The sequence below is a fragment of the Macaca nemestrina genome, chromosome 13 (genome assembly GCF_043159975.1).
Source record: "Macaca nemestrina isolate mMacNem1 chromosome 13, mMacNem.hap1, whole genome shotgun sequence".
Lineage (NCBI taxonomy): Eukaryota > Metazoa > Chordata > Mammalia > Primates > Cercopithecidae > Macaca > Macaca nemestrina.
The window spans coordinates 44,660,231-44,678,555 of NC_092137.1; the positions used below are offsets into that span (position 1 = coordinate 44,660,231).

The window sequence follows — 18,325 nt, forward strand, 5'->3', positions numbered from 1 at the left end:
TTGGACTATGAAACTTAAGAAAGAGGCCGGGCGCGGTGGCTCAAGCCTGTAATCCCAGTACTTTGGGAGGCCGAGGCGGGTGAATCACGAAGTCAGGAGATCGAGACCATCCTGGATAACATGGTGAAACCCCGTCTCTACTAAAAATACAAAAAACTAGCCGGGCGTGGTGGCGGGCGCCTGTAGTCCCAGCTACTCGGAGGCTGAGGCAGGAGAATAGCGTAAACCCGGGAGGCGGAGCTTGCAGTGAGCCGAGATCGCGCCACTGCACTCCAGCCTGGGTGACACAGCGAGACTCCGTCTCAAAAAAAAAAAAAAGAAACTTAAGAAAGATGTTTCAAGTTCTTGGTACCCAAGCAAGGAGAGCTCCTCTCAGGACCATAGGCCAGTTCCAAATGCGCCTTCTTCTAATCATAGCCCACAGAGCTTACTTCTCTTTCCCTTCTTGGGTAGGAGCACTGGAAAGGACATCTTCAATCACTATGGACGTTGACTTATTCTGACAGTGTAGAGCAGTGTGCCGTAAAATCTGGGCAGACATTTCCCCCAACTTCCAATAAAGAAGAGAAAAAATTACTAAGAAAATCCTGGCCAGGAACGGTGGCTCACACCTGTAATCACAGCACTTTGGAAGGCCAAGGTGGGGAGATCGCTTGAGCCCAGGAGTTCAAGACCAGCCTGGGCAACATGATGAAACCCCGTCTCTACAAAAAAAATGTAAAAATTAGCTGGGCATGGTAGTTTCAGCTACTTGGGAGGCTGAGGCGGGAGAATCACTTGGGCTTGGGAGGTGGAGTTTGCAGTGAGTCAAGATTGCGCCACTATACTCCAGCCTGGGTGGCAGAGCAAGACCCTGTCTCAAAAAAAAAAAAGAAAGGAAGGCCGGGCGCGGTGGCTCAAGCCTGTAATCTCAGCACTTTGGGAGGCCGAGACGGGCAGATCACGAGGTCAGGAGATCGAGACCATCCTGGCTAACACGGTGAAACCCCGTCTCTACTAAAAATACAAAAAAAAAAAACTAGCCGGGCGAGGTGGCGGGCGCCTGTAGTCCCAGCTACTCGGGAGGCTGAGGCAGGAGAATGGCGTAAACCCGGGAGGCGGAGCTTGCAGTGAGCTGAGATCCGGCCACTGCACTCCAGCTTGGCCGAGAGCGAGACTCCGTCTCAAAAAAAAAAAAAAAAAAAAAAAAAAAAAAAAAAAAGAAAGGAAATCCTTCAGTGCTTAGAGAAATCAGAGGGTGAATGGTTATATAGAGGCCAGCAGGAAAAGCATCATTAGAGGAGGTGAAGAATCTGAATTAATTGTCCAGGGCTAGGACCTATATCCAAGAAGGGCAAATGTGTTTAGGAATAAGATAAAACTTAATGTTTATGCCAGATAATGTAGGAAAAATACCTTCTGCCAGACCTTGGTGACTGACTAGATACAGGGGCTGACAGAGAGGTGAGCCTATTGAATGCAGCATTTTTAGTATGGCATGATATAGGGGGCCCAGAGTGTCTCAAGTTTGCCCAAGCTTTTTGCTCTCAAAGAACTAACCAAGCCTAGTGCTTCTTTGCTTTGGGAGCAGGTAGACATTGGTTTACAGTGGCTAGTTTGTGCTAGGCAGAAAGGCAAAAGAGGGAAGGCCGCACGGATTGATCAAGGATGTCCAATTCCAAAACAAAGGATGCTGAGATGACAAGAAAGGCCAAGGAAGAACTATTGAGACTGTAAATGCCATGAGAGCAGGGACCTTTTCTGTCTTGTTCACTGCTCTGTTTCCATCTCCTAGACTAGGGCCTGACACATGATAGATAGAGTAAGTAAGTTTGAATGACTACATTAATAGGAGAAACTTTTGAAAGATAAAATGCAAGGTCAATTATATGCAACGGTTGTTGCTATAGCAATGATATTCATGCCTAGATTCTTCCCCATATCCTTCCTGAATATTTTAAGATAATTAAGTATATATAAAAGGAATATGATGGATACTCATAAATCATAGGATATGGCTGCTATGACTTATGGGATGGGACAAATGACAACTTGGTATATTTACAAGCAAGGGAACTGCATAGCCTCTGAGAAGTTGGGTAATCCTGTGTAGATCACTCACTTATTTGTATCAGGCCAAGAGGCAAATAAAGCTGACCTGATATACTTTTGTGTCTTAATCTCTATGTTTTAACTTTAAGGAGTTGGAGAAGCCAGTGGCTAGGGAAAGACAGAAGTTTTAGGATTAACATCATAATATTATCTGCAAAGATTTTACCTAGAAGTAACTGGAGCCTCATTTGTGTTATGAATTTCCGTAAGGGAGGGTTTGATCTACTGCCAGATTAGTGCTGGCTTTGGTGTCTGAAAGCTTTTTGGGAGAGTGGCTCTGGTCACTAGTAGAGGCTTTTCAGTGAGACTGGGAGGAGTTAGGTAGAACTTTGGATTTGGGTGTAAAGGGACTTGTAAAACTCGGTCAAAATGCTTACAATCTGGCAAAGGTAGCTCTTCAGGCTCCGGTAAGGGTATCTGTAACCTCTGTGGAATATCCTAGAACAGATGGGACTAGGGGAGGTGAATGATCAATGGAATAGGCAATTCTTTCACCTGTCAGTCACAGAGATCTTACTTCTAGGAAAAATCTGAAATTGGAGGACTTACTCTGTTACATGAATCAAAGATATGACCTTGAAAAATGGGAGTAACCATGGCACCAATGAGTGAGTCAGTGATTTGGGAGGGGGAACTGGTTTGGGTAGAAGGATTATCATTTTGGTTTTAGAAATTCTGAGTTTAAAGCTACAGCACATATTGAAATTTGTAGTAGACAGCTGGGAGGAACTAATGGAAGTTGAAGTGAAAAGACAAGTTAGGGGTTGCTAGCTCTGTTTTCTTCTTTGTCCAACTCCTCTGAGAAAGCAGAAAGTAAAGATACCAGCTTTAGTCTGTGGCTACTTGGTTTTTAGTCCCTTTACCTATTTGTAGTCTAAGACTGTCAAGACATTGCTGGGATACATGAACTGGGAGAGCACAAGCAGTGGCTTCTATTTATGAGAAAGAACAAGTCTAAAGAACGAGAGTCACGGAGAAGCAAGTTTCTTTGCTATTTTTTTTTTAATTTTTATTTTTTGAGAACTTCTCATTATTACCAAAGTTCTGTCAGGAAATATATACTAGAAGCCAAACAAAATTGTTTCATTGCTTATGGTGAAATGCACCAGGGGGGCTGATGGGCAAAAAAGAGCGCCTCATATGAAACATCAAATGTTCCAGTAATCCTGCTCCAAACCATGCCAGTTTACTTAAAATTTCTTTCACAGTTCTCATTAGACTCATGCAGTAAATAAATTAAGTACCTTTCCCACTGCGAGTTTTTTAGAAACACTTAATGAAGTAAATGCCACAGTGTTAGGCCAGGGGGAAGCCATGCAGTTAAATTATTTTTAGCATGCATTTTCTAGTTTAATTTTTGTTGGTTTCTTTTGATCTGGGCTTGAGTCTTAGCCAGATAGTGTGATTCAGGGGACAGAGGACATGGATGAAGGGGAGGTTTGTCTTTACTGCCTAGTGAATATAACTAAAGGAAGCTTCCTTTTTTCCCCAAAGGTTAAAAAATTTTGTCCCTCTCTAAATATATTTAGGATTGCATCTCTAAATATCAAAATAATTGTATTTGGGATAGTTATAAAGAGATACTATTAACTCATTACCCTTGAATATTTAGTAAAGCTCTATATGTTTAATTTTAATTATATGACCTTTCAAGAAAAGTATTATTAAATACTATTTTTAAAATACTTAAAAACATAAGATTATTTTAAATATAGTTTAATCTTTCTAATTAAGGAAGCTTCTTATGATTTTTTTGTCTTTTTTTTTGAGATGGAGTCTCGTTCTGTCGCCCAGGCTGGAGTACCACGGCACAATCTCAGCTCACTGCAACCCCCGCTTCCTGGGTTCGAGTGATTCTCCTGCCTCAGCCTCCTGAGTAGCTGGGATTACAGGCATGTGCCACCACGCCCAGCTAATTTTTGTACTTTTAGTAGAGATGGGGTTTCACCATGTTGGTCAGGTTGGTTTCGAACTCCTGACCTCAAATGATCCACCTGTCTCAGCCTCCCAAAGTGTTGGGATTACAGGCATGAGCCACCCTGTCTGGTCTTCTTGTGATTTTGAAGAGCTTGAATCATCATTTTGAGAATTAAATTATTATTATATTATAAATGTGCATGAGTGTTTGTTAATCAAGTTTCTGATTAGTATTTCCTTTTAAAAAAAAACAGGAACTATAACCACATTCTTTTAAAAACTAAAAGCATTTGTTAAAGTGACCAAAAATAATTGTTTCAAAAATTTTTTGTTGAATGAAGACAATGCAAAAATGTATCAGAGAGGATACACTGTGTCTGGAAACAATCTGTGTCTAGAAAGAAGTCTTCAATTTTGATTAATATGTTTTATGAGCAACTTAAGAATTAATGCAATATGTTGAGTAAAATACAAGAATAATTTTTCTTCGCTAAATTGTTCAGCAGACTCTTGTAATTTTCAAGGGGTGTGCTATTGTAAGTATGGGATTTTATTCTGAAGGAACAGAAACCGAAGTCAAAAAGATGGTTTTCTTTTTGCACAGAACTCTCTAATACCTCTGTCACTATCTCAACAGGGAGTGGTGCTTCTTATTTTAACTTGAAGCCTATAGTGAGGACTGTCCAGCCTTTTTGCAATCTCCAAGTAATCAGAAAGTATTGAAAGGTGTAATGGGAACAAAGTGGAAAACGGCAGTATCCTCAAGTTACAGGCCAAATTGGTAACCCTAAGAGAAAGATTTTGACAGCCATAAATATTTCATCTCTCAAGGCCCTGATGCTACTGTGTGAGAACAATTTAGTTAGAAAGATCATCAACAATTAGGTGACATCTCTATCACACCTATTACTGAATTGAAATTTCACTGACATGAATAATAAGGGGTCTTGTTTGACATTTAGCAGTTTAATTAATTTGTTTCCTAAAGTGAATGATGTTTTACACTGTGATTTTTCAATACGCCGTCTCCATACACTTGAATTTTTTTATTTTGCTTTTCTTGGAGAAACCAGTTAGTTTTCCTTTTCACTTAACAAATTACCTACCCATCTTGGTTCTGGTGCCAGCCAGTGTTTTGTGGGGCTTAGGGGGTAGGGATAGTGTGGGGAAATTGAGGAAGTGCTACAGATCTTCCTCTGCTACTCAATTTTGGAGGAGAGATAATGTAGGAGTATAGAAAAGGAAAACAAAAACACTTTTTTTTTTTCAAGAACATTTTGTACTTTTTGGCATTATTGTTAGCCAGAAATGCAAGTCTTGTCTCTCTGGTCATTCTAGTCATGGAGAATCATCAAGGAAGGAGCCATTATGGGTGGTCATTGCCTGCCATGTGGTGCAACTATTTGCGTTATTCTTTATATATTACTGACTTTATTGGTTTCTGTACACCTTCAAGATATGTTGTACATTAATGTGATTTCTGCAATGTTATTTTTGAAAATAAAACACATAATGTTTGCCAAAGGTCACTTCTAAAACAGCTGCTGTGAAAGTAGGAGGAATAATCCAATGTGACAATAGAAAGCATGAATCTACTGTGTATTCTTACAGATAAAAATAGACTTTTGAAAAATTAGTCAACTCAATTGTTTACTCTAATTACCTCTATAAAAACCCCCAAATCCCTACCTTAAGCTGCTTCCCTTTGCAGAGTTTTCTAAAAAACCTGTGTGGAAAAGCCACTTCTCTCCCACTCCAACCTGTAGGTCATGAAGGTAAATGATATTCTGTATTCTCCAGAGTACAAGTGTCCTTAACTACCTGATGATGATGTATATTTCTGATGGATGGGGCTTAGCTAGGTAGACGTACCCAGATGAAATCAAGTGAGTGCATATTCGTGACACATGTGAGTGGGAAGAATGTCTTAGAACATGTTATGCTGAAGAGACAATGCTGAAGTGTTGAAAGTTGGATATTAAAAGGGGAAGATAGGCTCCAGCTTTTGGAGGAAAGGTAGTCCAGTATATACCTCCCATATGATACTTCTTTCCCTGTTGTCTATTCTTATTTTATAACGATGTCTAAAAAATAAACAGGTACCACTAATTTACTAACCTGTTTGGGCCAAATATAATGAAAGTGATACAGAACTGATTTTTAACTATTGAACCTCTAGGATAGATGAACTCTTAAAGCTATCACAAAGCACCATGAGATGCTTCAGCATGATAGAGTGCTAGCAAAGTTGAAATTGCTGCTATTGTGTATCTCAGACTTGTTAAAGCTGTTCCAGACTCATGGTGAAATAGATTGCTTCCTTCTACTGGTGGAAATTGAACTTTTTCCCTCTATACATGTGTTAGTAAACAAACAGTGACATAAACTTTTCCATTGGAACATATTTTGAAGCAGAGATATGTGTTTGTAGAGAGCATTATATGTATCACTTAAATTTTTTTTTTCCCCAAAACAGGTTTCCAGGTCATAATTTTGAACCTGTATAATTTTCATTATGATTTTCCCCTGTGAACTGAAAGGCCATGCAATAAGTGAAAATATTTTATGTTTATTTTTATTAAGTACCTCTCCCTCTCTGCCTTAGTACAAGGTGTAGCAAAGGAAGAATTAAGGATAATTTCATAAAGATAATTAAACATAAGCCTTGAGTGACTTCTTTCTATCACAAAGACTTCAGAAAGGAAAGAGTTGAATCAGCATGGTATGTTTAAAAACGAAACAAAACAAAAAAGTGTGACATAGGACACCGGAGATGTACATTACTAAAAAGTTTTACTATGTGCCAGGCACTGTGCTTCAAACTCAACATGCATGATTTCATTTGGTCCCAACAACCCAGTGAGACAGTTGTACTATCTTAATTTTGTACATGGTGGTATGATCATAGCTGAGAACTCCTGGGCTCAGGTGATCCTTCTGCCTCAGCCTCCTGAGTAGCTCGGGCAACAGGTGCACAGCATCATTCCCAGCTAGTTTTTAAATTTTAGTTGAGATGGGGTCTCGCTATGTTGCCCAGACTATGTTTCCCAGTTCTAGACTAGTCTAGAACTACTACCCTCAAGGGATATCCTCTTATCTCAGCCTCCCGATCCACCTGTCGTGGCCTCGCAAGTTGCTAGGATTACAGGAGTGAGCCACTACATCCAGCCCTCAAAGCATTTTAAATTACTATGCAATACTTCTACTCATCAACCCTCTGTCATTAACTGGTTATATCGTCATGAGTGAATTACTTAGGCTTTGAGAGAAGTAATTTCTTTCCCTATTAAGTGATGGTCATTGTACCTTCTCCTCTTATTTCAAATGCAACACGATACAACGGAAAAGCAATGGATTTAGAGTCAGAGAATATAAATTCAAAGACTGACTCTATTAGTTATTAGTTGTATTATCCTGAATTATGCACCTAATCTCTCCGATGTGGTTTGGCTTTGTGTCCCCACCCAAATCTTCACCTTGAATTGTAATCCCCATAATTCCCAAGTGTCAAGGTAGGGACAGGTGGAGGTAATTGGATCATGGGGGCAGTTCCCCCATGCTATTCTCGTGATAATGAGTGAGTCTCATGAGATCTGATGGGTTTATAGGTGTCTGGCATTTCCCTTGCTTGCATTCTTTCTTTCTCCTGCCGCCCTGTGAAGAGGTGGTTTCTGCCATGACTATAAGTTTCCTGAGGCTTCCCCAGCCATGTGGAACTGTGAGTCAATTAAACCTCTTTTCTTTATAAATTACCCAGTCTTGGGCATTTCTTCATAGCAGAGTGAGAACAGACTAATACACTTTGTAAACTTGGTATCTTCAGCAGGTACCTTGGGAATAATATCAGCACAACCTACCTCCACAAGGTTGACACTGAAGTTGAAAGTAACATAATGTAGGTGAATATGGCTTGTGGTAAATGGTATGGATTTACATTTATTACATGCTCCGCTCCAGGTAATACTGTTTTTAACAGCATTTTACACTTTATCTCTTTTATTTTGAATGACTTTATATTGTAGGCACTATTATCCCAAATTTTTTTTTTTTTTTTTTTTTTTTAGTAGACAGAGTCTTGCTCTATTGCCAGGCTGGAGTGTAGTGGCACGATCTCGGCTCACTGCAACCTCTACCTCCCGGGTTCAAGCGATTCCAGTGCCTCAGCCTCCTGAGTAGCTGGGGACTACAGGTGTGCACCACCACACCTGGCCAATGGTTAGTATTTTTTAGTAGAGAGGGGGTTTCACCATGTTGACCAGGATGGTCTCAATCTCCTGACCTCGTGATCTGCCTGCCTCGGCCTCCCAAAGTGCTGGGATTACAGGCCTGAGCCATCACGCCCAGTCTAGTATCCCAATTTTATAGTTGAGAACACTGAGGCATAACGAGGTTAGGCAACTTGCCTAGAATTATGTAGTTAGTAAGTGGCAGAGCCACTCAGTTTGAATGTAGTAATCTCCCTCCAGAGCCCTTGCTCTCAACCTTCCATAAAGATAGGTTATGATGTCAGCTACTGGGCTGACTGAGATGGGAGTATCCCTTGAGCTCAGGAATTTGAGGCTGCAGAGAGCTATGGTTGTACCATTGCTCTCCAGCCTGGGCAATACAGCAAGATTCTGTCTCTAAAAATAAAAATAAGATAGAATTGTGGTAAAATACATGTAACATAAAATTTACCAAGGTAACCATTTTTAAGTGTACAGTTCAGTAGTATTAAATACATTCACAGTTATGCAACCTCTCTTTTCTTTTTCTTTTTCTTTTTTTTTTTTTTTTTGTTGGAGTCTCACTCTGTCACCAGACTGGAGTACAGTGGCACGATCTTGGCTCACTGCAACCTCCGCCTCCCAGGTTCAAGCAGTTCTCCTTTCTCAGCCTCCCGAGTAGCTGAGAGTACAGGTGCATGCCACCACGCCCAGCTAAGTTTTTGTATTTTTTTAGTAGAGACGGGGTTTCACTGTATTAGCCAGGATGCTCTCGATCTCCTGACCTCATGATCTGCCTGCCTTGGCCTCCCAAAGTGCTGGGATTACAGGCATGAGCCACCAAGCCTGACCCCTCTTTTTATTTTATATGCTATCTGTCCCTTTCTGTCTAAACTGATACAATTCCTTGAAAAATTTTGTAGGTTTACTGTGTATGTTACAATCTATTACATTCGACAAAAACCACACTCACTAATATGCCCTTCTCTCTCTTGGGCTCCCTGTAAGGCTGCTGTGGGACAATCCCCTTAAGATACTTAGAAACCCTATTGTTATCACAGGAGGTCTTCTACACATGGCCTTAAGATCTTCAGAAGTTCTTTTGTCTGTATGAAAGGGTTTATAATGCACTACCTTAAATCATTCTGGGGTCATTGAGGGTTTTATAGCCACACTCTGAGATGCTTTCTTGATAGGACCTGGGATTTTATTTTTACCTTGAAGGCATTTCTTAATTTGAGAAGTATTTCCTGTCTGAAGAGTCTGGGAATGAGAAACAAATTTAGTTTTTTAACCCAGCAAGTCCTGGATCCTTTACATTACCTCTAAATTTTGTTTAAAATGGAATAGTTCATTCTTCAGTTCATCTTTCTCCTCTGACATTTTATTATGGGCAGCAAGAATAAGCCAGGTAGCACTTCCAGTGTTCCACCTGCAGAATTCCTTAGCTAGATCACAAATTTATTAAGTACATTTCCTTTTTTCATACTATCGCAGGCCACAGTACTACCAAATTTCAAGCTGTCACACAAGGATCTTCTTTCTCCTAAGTTCCAGTAACATCTTTGTTACATTTTTTATCTATGCTTCAGTGTTAGCGTCTAGAGTACTGTTCCAAAACTAATGCCATGTGTTTTAGATTTTGTTAGAACAGCACCAAACTTTTAGTAATGAAGTTTGTTCTGGTTAGCTTCACTGCATGAAAAAAATAAAAGCCTACCAATATTAATTGTGTAAAGTCACAACTTTTTTTTTTTTTTTTTTTTTTTTTTTTTGAGACGGAGTCTCGCTCTGTCGCCCAAGGTATAGTGCAATGGCACAATCTCGGCTCACTGCAATCTCCGCCTCCCGGATTCAAGCAATTCTCCTGACTCGGCCTCCTGAGTAACTGGGATTACAGGTGCCTGCCACCACACTCAGCTAACTGTTTGCATTTTTTGTAGAGAAGGGGTTTCACCATGTTGGCCAGGCTGGTCTTGAACTCCTGACCTCAGGTGATCTGCCCGCCTTGGCCTCCCAAAGTGCTGGGATTACAGGCATGAGCCACCGCACCTGGCCAAGGGGACCCACTTCTAAGATGATTTCTTTGATCACATGTCTGATAACTGAGCTAGGATGACCTAAAGGTTTAATTGGGACTATAGACTAGGGTACCTATATATGACCTCTCTGGGGCTTGGACTTCTTGCATGATTGTGCTGGGTTCAGAGAGGAGCCTCCAGAGAGCAAACATTTTTTTTTTTTTTTGAGATGGAGTCTCGCTCTGTCACCCAGGCTGGAGTGCAGTGGCGTGATCTCAGCTCACTGCAACCTTAGCCTCCCAGGTTCAAGTGATTCTCCTGCCTCAGCCTCTCAAGTAGCTGGAATTACAGGCATGCACCACCACGCCTGGCTAATTTTGTAGTTTTAGTAGAGATGGGGTTTCATCATGTTGGCCAGGCTGGTCTCAAACTCCTGACCTCAGATGATCCGCCCGCCTCGGCCTCCCAAAGTGCTGGGATTACAGGCGTAAGCCACTGCGCCCAGCCCAGAGAGCAAGTATTCTAAGAAGATCAAATACAAGTTGTATAACCTTTTCTGACCTAGCCTCAGAAGTCACAGAGCATTACTTCCACTGAACTCTATTGGTCAAAGCAGTCACAAGTCTGCCTAGATTCAAGGGATGGGGACATAGAATATAAAAAAATTAGGGGCTCATGTTTTAAAACCACTACAGGAGTGGTAAAATTCAAGGATAATATAGCCCATCTTCGTAGCCAGTAACATTACTCTCCAATCCCCCCATCCCATAACCAGGAGTTGCTTTTTCCAGGACTAACCTTGGATACTTGGAGATACTATTTTATTAAGAATGGGAACATTTCTACCCAAATGTGCATTATTATTATTGTTTTCCATTTTGCTAATGGTCTTCTCCTTTTTATTTTTCTTCTCTTCTTCCTCTTTCTTCTCTTTTCCTTCTCCTCCTCCTTTCTTTTTTTTCTTCCTCCTTGTTTCCTCTGCCATTCTTCCTCCTTCCCCTTCCCTCATCTTCATCATCAAGCAGGGTACACTGGACATCCCTTACCATCTGTTTTCATTTCGGCTGTGGTTAGCTTTAAAGACAATCTGAAATCTATAACATACCTCAAGCTGAAAAATTTGGTAAGAGGACAAGATTACAGTAGAGAAAATAAATAGAATAAAAAGCTAGAATGAATGTTGGAGAGTATTTTCATTCTGTAAGTGCACTGTATCAGTAAGGAGTAAAGTTAAAGGAAATTATTATAAAACAATATATAGTCTGCTGTTTTAACTTCCAGGGAGATAAAGTATGAGAAGCTGTTTGGACTCCCCAGTTTCCCAAGGGTAGCCAGTACACAATATTTCTGGTACAAATGAGAGAAGGAAACTGCTAACTTCACACAGATATTCTTTCTGTATCAGTAGAGATCATTTAAAATGTAAATAGAATTGAGGGAAGTGTATGGGCCAGAAGAATCTGTGAGTGTTCTATAAGTATAGAAAAACATAAATTTATACTACACCTTCCTTGAGCTCCTAATGGAGTCAGTTGTCAACCATGCATGCTAATGGAGGATTATAGTGGCATGGATACTAAAAAAAAAAGAAACCTTCGTTTTAGACTACATGAGGGTTATGCTTTGCTTGCTTTACATTATTCAAGCCCATGTCAATTTATAGTGTAAAGAGTAAACTAGATCTGTCTATATAGCAAGTAAGTAATCAGTCATCATCTTAATATTTAAAACTTTAAACTGATAGTACAATTAGTAGATTTGCTCACAGAAATCCACAATAACTTATTAAATAGTTAATTAACATTATTTATTTATTTTTGAGACAAGATCTCTCTCTGTCACCTAGACTGGAGTGCAGTGGTGCAATCATGGCTCACTGCAGCCTTGAACTTCCGGACTCAAGAAACTAGGACCACAGGTGCACACTATCATGTCTAATTTTTAAAACAGTTTTTTTTTTTTTTTTTTTTTTTTTTTGTAGAGATGGGGGTCTCCCTAAGATGCCGAGGTTAAAAATCCACAATAGGCCAGGCGCGGTGGCTCATGCTTGTAATCCCAGCACTTTGGGAGGCTGAGGTGAATGGATCACTTAAGGTCAGGAGTTCGAGACCAGGCTGGCCAATATGGTGAAACCCTATCTTTACTATAAATACAAAAAACTACTTGAGCATGGTTGTACACACCTCTAATCCCATCTACTTGGGAGGCTGAGGCAGGAGAATCACTCAAACCCAGGAGGCAGAGGTTGCAGTGAGCAAAGATCACGCCACTGTACTCCAGCCTGGGTGACAGAGTGAGACTCCATCTCAAAAAAAAAAAAAAAAGAAAGAAAGAAAGAAAAACTACTCCACAATAATTTAAAATGTTAATGCAAATGTATTGTCTTGAGATTTTTCTGCCATCTACTCTCATTAACGCCCATTATGTCCTACTGTAACACTTTTAAGACATTAATGTAATTATTTACATCGCCTACTTTCCATGTTATACTGGAAGCTCCTTGGGGGCATTAGGTCTAACTTGTTTATCTCTGTATCACCAGCACTTGTACATGTTTGGTGAATAAATGAACTAGACATGTAGACTTGAGAATTCTGTCCTTTTCCTAATCATTACCACTCCATGGTGCTGAAGGATTTCTTAGTTTTGCAGTTAGCTATGCCTTACTTTATGCTCCAGAAATATTTTTTATATCCCCTGTTAGCCTTTATCTCATTCTGTTGGAATTATTTGCGTATTTACCTGTATGTCACAGTAACTGGGACTCCTGATGGGCAAAGGCCATGTCCTGTTCATCATTAATCCACCAGGCCTTGGCACACTACTTGGAATCCAGCAAATGTTTTTGTAATGGTTAAATCATTGAATGATTTTTTTTCTGCCTGCCTTCTATACAATAGAGATTATGCCTCTATACAATAGATATATTAAGATCTTTTCTTTTTACTTTGAGCAGTTTAAGAGCCTCTCCATAAGTGCAAAGTTCATAAACAACCAATTTTGCTTGTTAATCATCCCTTTGTATTATTTTCATTAAATATTCATTTAAAGCCTTTTATTTTATATAAGGGTAAGTGAGATTAAGATAGCACACATTAGTAGTTATAGTAGTAGTAATACTGGAAATTTTTCAGGCATTTATATAAATGTTATAGGTTAGATGACACACAATATATAGCAAATTAGATTATTATTTTAGAACTGTTCATGTTTAGCTTGTTGATGACTGAAATCCAACAGTAATTATTATAAAATTGTCCTAAAAATACTAAAGAGATATTCTTTTTGTGTGTGTGTGTGTTTGTGATGGAGTCTTGCTCTGATGCCCAGGCTGGAGTGCAGTGGCGTGGTCTCGGCTCACTGCAAACTCTGCCTCCTGGGTTCAAGCAATACTCCTGCCTCGGCCTCCTGAGTAGCTGGGACTACAGGTGTGTGCCACCATACTCAGATAATTTTTCGTATTTTTAGTAGAGACAGGGTTTCACCATGTTAGCCAGGATGGTCTCGATCTCCTGACCTCGTGATCTGCCCACCTCGGCCTCCCAGAGTGCTGGGATTACAGGTGTGAGCCACCGTGCTGGGCTGAGATATTCTTTTCTTTTGAAAATATTACTATACATTTTCACAGAATAAATTTTAATGATTTCTAGTTTTTTGAGTATAAATTGGTTTATAACATCATATATCATGCAGTTCTTATCATCATCTTATTAGGTGGGAATTAGTGTACTTATTTTATAGAGGAGAAACTGAGGCTGGAAGACAATTCATTTGTCTGAGGTCAACAGCTAATAAGTAGCTGAGCTAAGATTCAAATCTGGATCTATCAGACCCGAAAGCCTCTTAAGCAATATGCCTCTTTCCCAAGATTTCTTAAGCAATATGCCTATTTCCCAAGATTTCAAAGTGAAATTTTGTCCCAATAAATTGAATATAATCTGGATAATTTTATGAAATTAATAGTTTGCCTAGAAGATGTATAATGCTAAGAGCATTCACAAGTAATTTCCTGTTTTTATACATGTAGATATAAAATTTCTATTAGGATTCTCCAGAGAAATAGAACCAGTAGAGTATATATAGACAGATATACAGAAAGAGTTTTATTACGAAGGCTTGGCTCAGGCAGTTATGCAGGTGGAGAAGGCACAATCGGTTGTCTACAAGCTGGAGGCCCAGAAAAGCTGGTCGTGTAGTTCCAGTCCAGGCCCGAGGGACCAAGAACCAGGGGGCCAGCAGTATAAGTCTGTAAGTCCTGGTCTGAGTCCGAAGGTCCAAGAACCAGGAGTCCTGTTTGAGAGCAAGAGGACGGATGCCCCAGCTCAGGTAGAGAGAGAGCAAATTCACCCATTCCCTGTCTTTTCCCTCTATTTGGGCCCTCAACTGATTGGACGATGCCCACCCACACTGGTGAGGGCAATTTTTTTTACAGTCTACTGATTCAAATGCCAGCCCCTTCTGGAGGATTCCCAGGCACACCCAAAAATAGTATTTTATCAGCTATCTGGGAATCCCTTAGTTGATGCATAAAATTAACCATTACAAAAGCCCCCAAATATTTTCTTTGTTATAAGGACTTTAGTAAGATATAGTTCATACATATACCATACAATTAATCCCTTTAAGGTGTATAATTTAGTGGTTTTTAGTATGTTCCTAAGGTTGTGCAACCAGTTTTAAAACAATTTTACAACCAATTATAGAGCATTTTCATCACCCAAAAAGAAACCCTATACCCATTAGCAGTCACTGCCCATTTTCTCTAGCCCCCTTATTCCTTGACAACCACCCCCAGTTTTTGTTTTTGTTTTCTTTCTGAGACAGGGTCTTGCTCTGTCACCCAAGCTGGAGTGCAGTGGTATGATCACAGCTGACTGCAGCCTTGACCTCCTGGGCTCAAGTGATCCTCCCATCTCAGCCTCCCTAGTAGTAGCTGGTACTACTGGTGAATGCCACCACGCCTGGCTATATATATATATTTTTATATATATATAGGTAGAGATGAGGTCTCTCTCTGTTTCCCAGGCTGCTCTTGAACTCCTGGGCTCAAGCCATCCAGCTTTGGCTTTTCAATGGGATTACAGACATGAGCTACCACTCTTGTTTAATGTCAAATCTTTAATATCCTACAATATTTTAAAGATTTACTCACAGAGACAATAATAGAGCTTTAAGAAGCCACAATAATAGAGCTTTAAGAGCTTACAGCCACACTGTAAGAATCACAGTGTTCTGATTTTGTGCAACATGTTCATGAGTGTTTTACAGTTCCTTTTTTTCCTTTTAAAAATACTTTACTTTTTAGAACAGTGTTAGGTTCATAGGAAAATTAAACACGAAGTACAAAGCATCCTCATGACCCCCTCCTCCCACATGTGTACAGCCCCCCCCCCCATTATCAATATACTCAATGTTTGTTACATTTGTTACAATTGATGAACCTACCTTGTCACATTATCACCCAGTCTATAGTTTACATTAGGGATTACTCTTCCTCTTTTGACATTCTGGGTTTTGACAAATATATAAATGACATGTATTTGCCATGATTGTATTGTACAGAATAGTTTCAGTGTCCTAAAAATCTTCTGTGCTTCACCTATTCATTCCTTGTAGTTCTTTTAAAAACTACAGAATTAGAGAAATTCGTCGTGGAAAGGTATTGAGAGATTATTTGGTGCAGCAAACCAGTTGGGAAGGATGTAGTCAAAATTCTCATTCTCTTCAGCTGAACTTGTCTCTTGCTTTCTTTTGTTGATTGTCATAAATATAAACTTTCTTTTCTTTTTTTGTAGTTTCCCCCTTCTTACCACAAAGGGTCATTTCCTAACTTAGAATGAGCCAGGCAACACATTTTAGAATTTAACAAGAAAACAGTATTTCCTTAGTTATTGTTTTATGAAAAATAAGTTATTTATATTAGCAAAATTTAAAAATATACAAATAGTAGAGAGCACAAAAATAGCTACTCATTCCCCAGTTACCAACACTTGGCCAATCTCTTTTCATTTATCCTTCCACTCGTTGCCACCCCCTTAACTGCGTTATTTCAAAATGATTTATAGACATACCATTTTATTTGTGTGTATTTTAAAAGATACACTTTAATAGAAAACCATTATCATACTGTAATACTAATTCCTTAATATCACCAAATAGTTAATCATTATTCAGATTCCCCCAGTGCTTCATAACTTTTTCTTTATTGTCAGTTTGAATCACATCCAAACAATATCCACACATTGCATTTGTCTCTTTCAATCTACAGCTTCCCTCCCTTGTTTGCTTCTTCTGCCTTACTTCTTATTTGTTGAAGAAACTGGACTATTCATCTTGTTTCTTGCACTCAGGATTTGCTTATTGTATCTCTGTGGTCTTTAATGCATTTTGCATTTTTCTCCTGTGAATTGGCAGTTTACTTAAGAAGCTTGATCTGATTCTGGGGTGTTTTTTTGTTTTGTTTTGTTTTGGTAAGAATACTTCATTGATGGTACACTGCATTTTAACTTCTACTAAGTTTCTGTTTGTCTGTTTTATGATGTTAGTGGCCATTATTTCATTAGGGGTTTGCAAAGTGGTGATATTCTAATGTGTTTATCTTTTTTCATTTATTAGTTGGACTATTTTTATAAAGAGAAACTTTTTATCAATAACCTGAGGCATAGTTTGTATAGAAAAGGCAGATTAAATGCTTGATTTCTTTCCCTTTAACTACTAGTTTTCCGAAGAATGAATGGGTTCACAAGCATCCTCCAAAGGAGACCAATCAGGTTTTGTTTGGTTTGTTTCTTTAATATCATTATGAACGCAGATTTAACCTATTTGATGTGTTTCAATCAAATACAGTTATTATTCTACTGATACTCAAACTTGAAAATCAACATAAAATTTAAAAATTATATCAGTTAAAGGTGATTTTATTATGACACCGATAGAATTTATGAAAATGAAAAGCTTCCCTGTGTAGTTACACATGAATATTCAGGAGTATATCTACCACGTAAAGCGGGTTGAACTTTCACAGGATTTTATTTATGCATATACACTGAAATAAATGTGTTAGTGTGTATATCTAAGACAGTCTATGATACTCTAAGGAATGAATACATGTTCACCTTTACACAAGAAATCTTGTGTCATGTGCTTTGAGCTAGGGTTGCTTCTGAGGTGGCAGCCATTCTGCAGCAGCCCTTCTGTACCTTAAAAACCAGCACAATCTCCTTGGAACACATTCTTCAGCTCTGACCACAGGAGACCAGCTGGGCTAACGCTCAGTGATTTGTCAGATTTACCTGCATTTTCATAGTATTTCTATCAAAGAAATTTGTCCTAAGTGTCAAATTGCTGATTTTTCCCATGACTAAAAGGTTTCATGGGGACTTCTGTTGTTATTTACATGTATATGGAGAAAATTGCAATCTGTGAGTAATTTGAGAAATTTCAACACTTTCAGCAGTAGTGATCTAGAAATTAAATGGGTTTCAAATACAATATTCCAGTGCAGTGCCGCATATATAATGTATGTGCAGCATATGCTGAGGTCTTTTTCAAAACATTTACATTAAACCTGTCAGGTATTTATGAATAGCAAAAATTAATTTCCCCTAGTTCTGTCATCAGTTAGAGAAATGGATTTTAGCATGGAAGACTGTCAGTATTTCCTGCATACTAGAACAGCTCACTTCAATGTCATAGTATTACACCAGGTGGCCTTCTAAGAGTCAGCTTAATGTGATTTCAAATGATAGGGTAGTGAATGTGAGAGAAATTAAAATAGTATCATACTTATGATTTAAAAGCAAGTTAATTACAAGGGCTTGTTAATAAACAAAGAAAAATTCTGAATGTATTATCTGTTATATAGCATATCAATAACAAGTGTGATGCTTTGAAAACAAAAAACTCTACCACTATGTGACTTTGAGATGACTTAAAAATATTTAATTAAATTGTTGACAAATGTGTTAGTCTACTCATGGCCTTATAGCATTTGAAAGAATTTTTAGATATTCATTTTAGCTCTTAAGGCACTTCTAAAAGCATTGTTTAACTGAAAAGATTAGCTACATTGTTGGCATTTTATCCAGAAAA

General features: G+C 38.9%; 1 protein-coding gene across 4 annotated transcripts in view; it reads left to right on the top strand.

Moving 5' to 3' along the window:
* The window catches only part of LOC105464946 (calmodulin-lysine N-methyltransferase), a 410,262-nt gene that overhangs the window by 153,462 nt on the left and 238,475 nt on the right, over nucleotides 1-18,325 (top strand). The window lies entirely within an intron of this gene.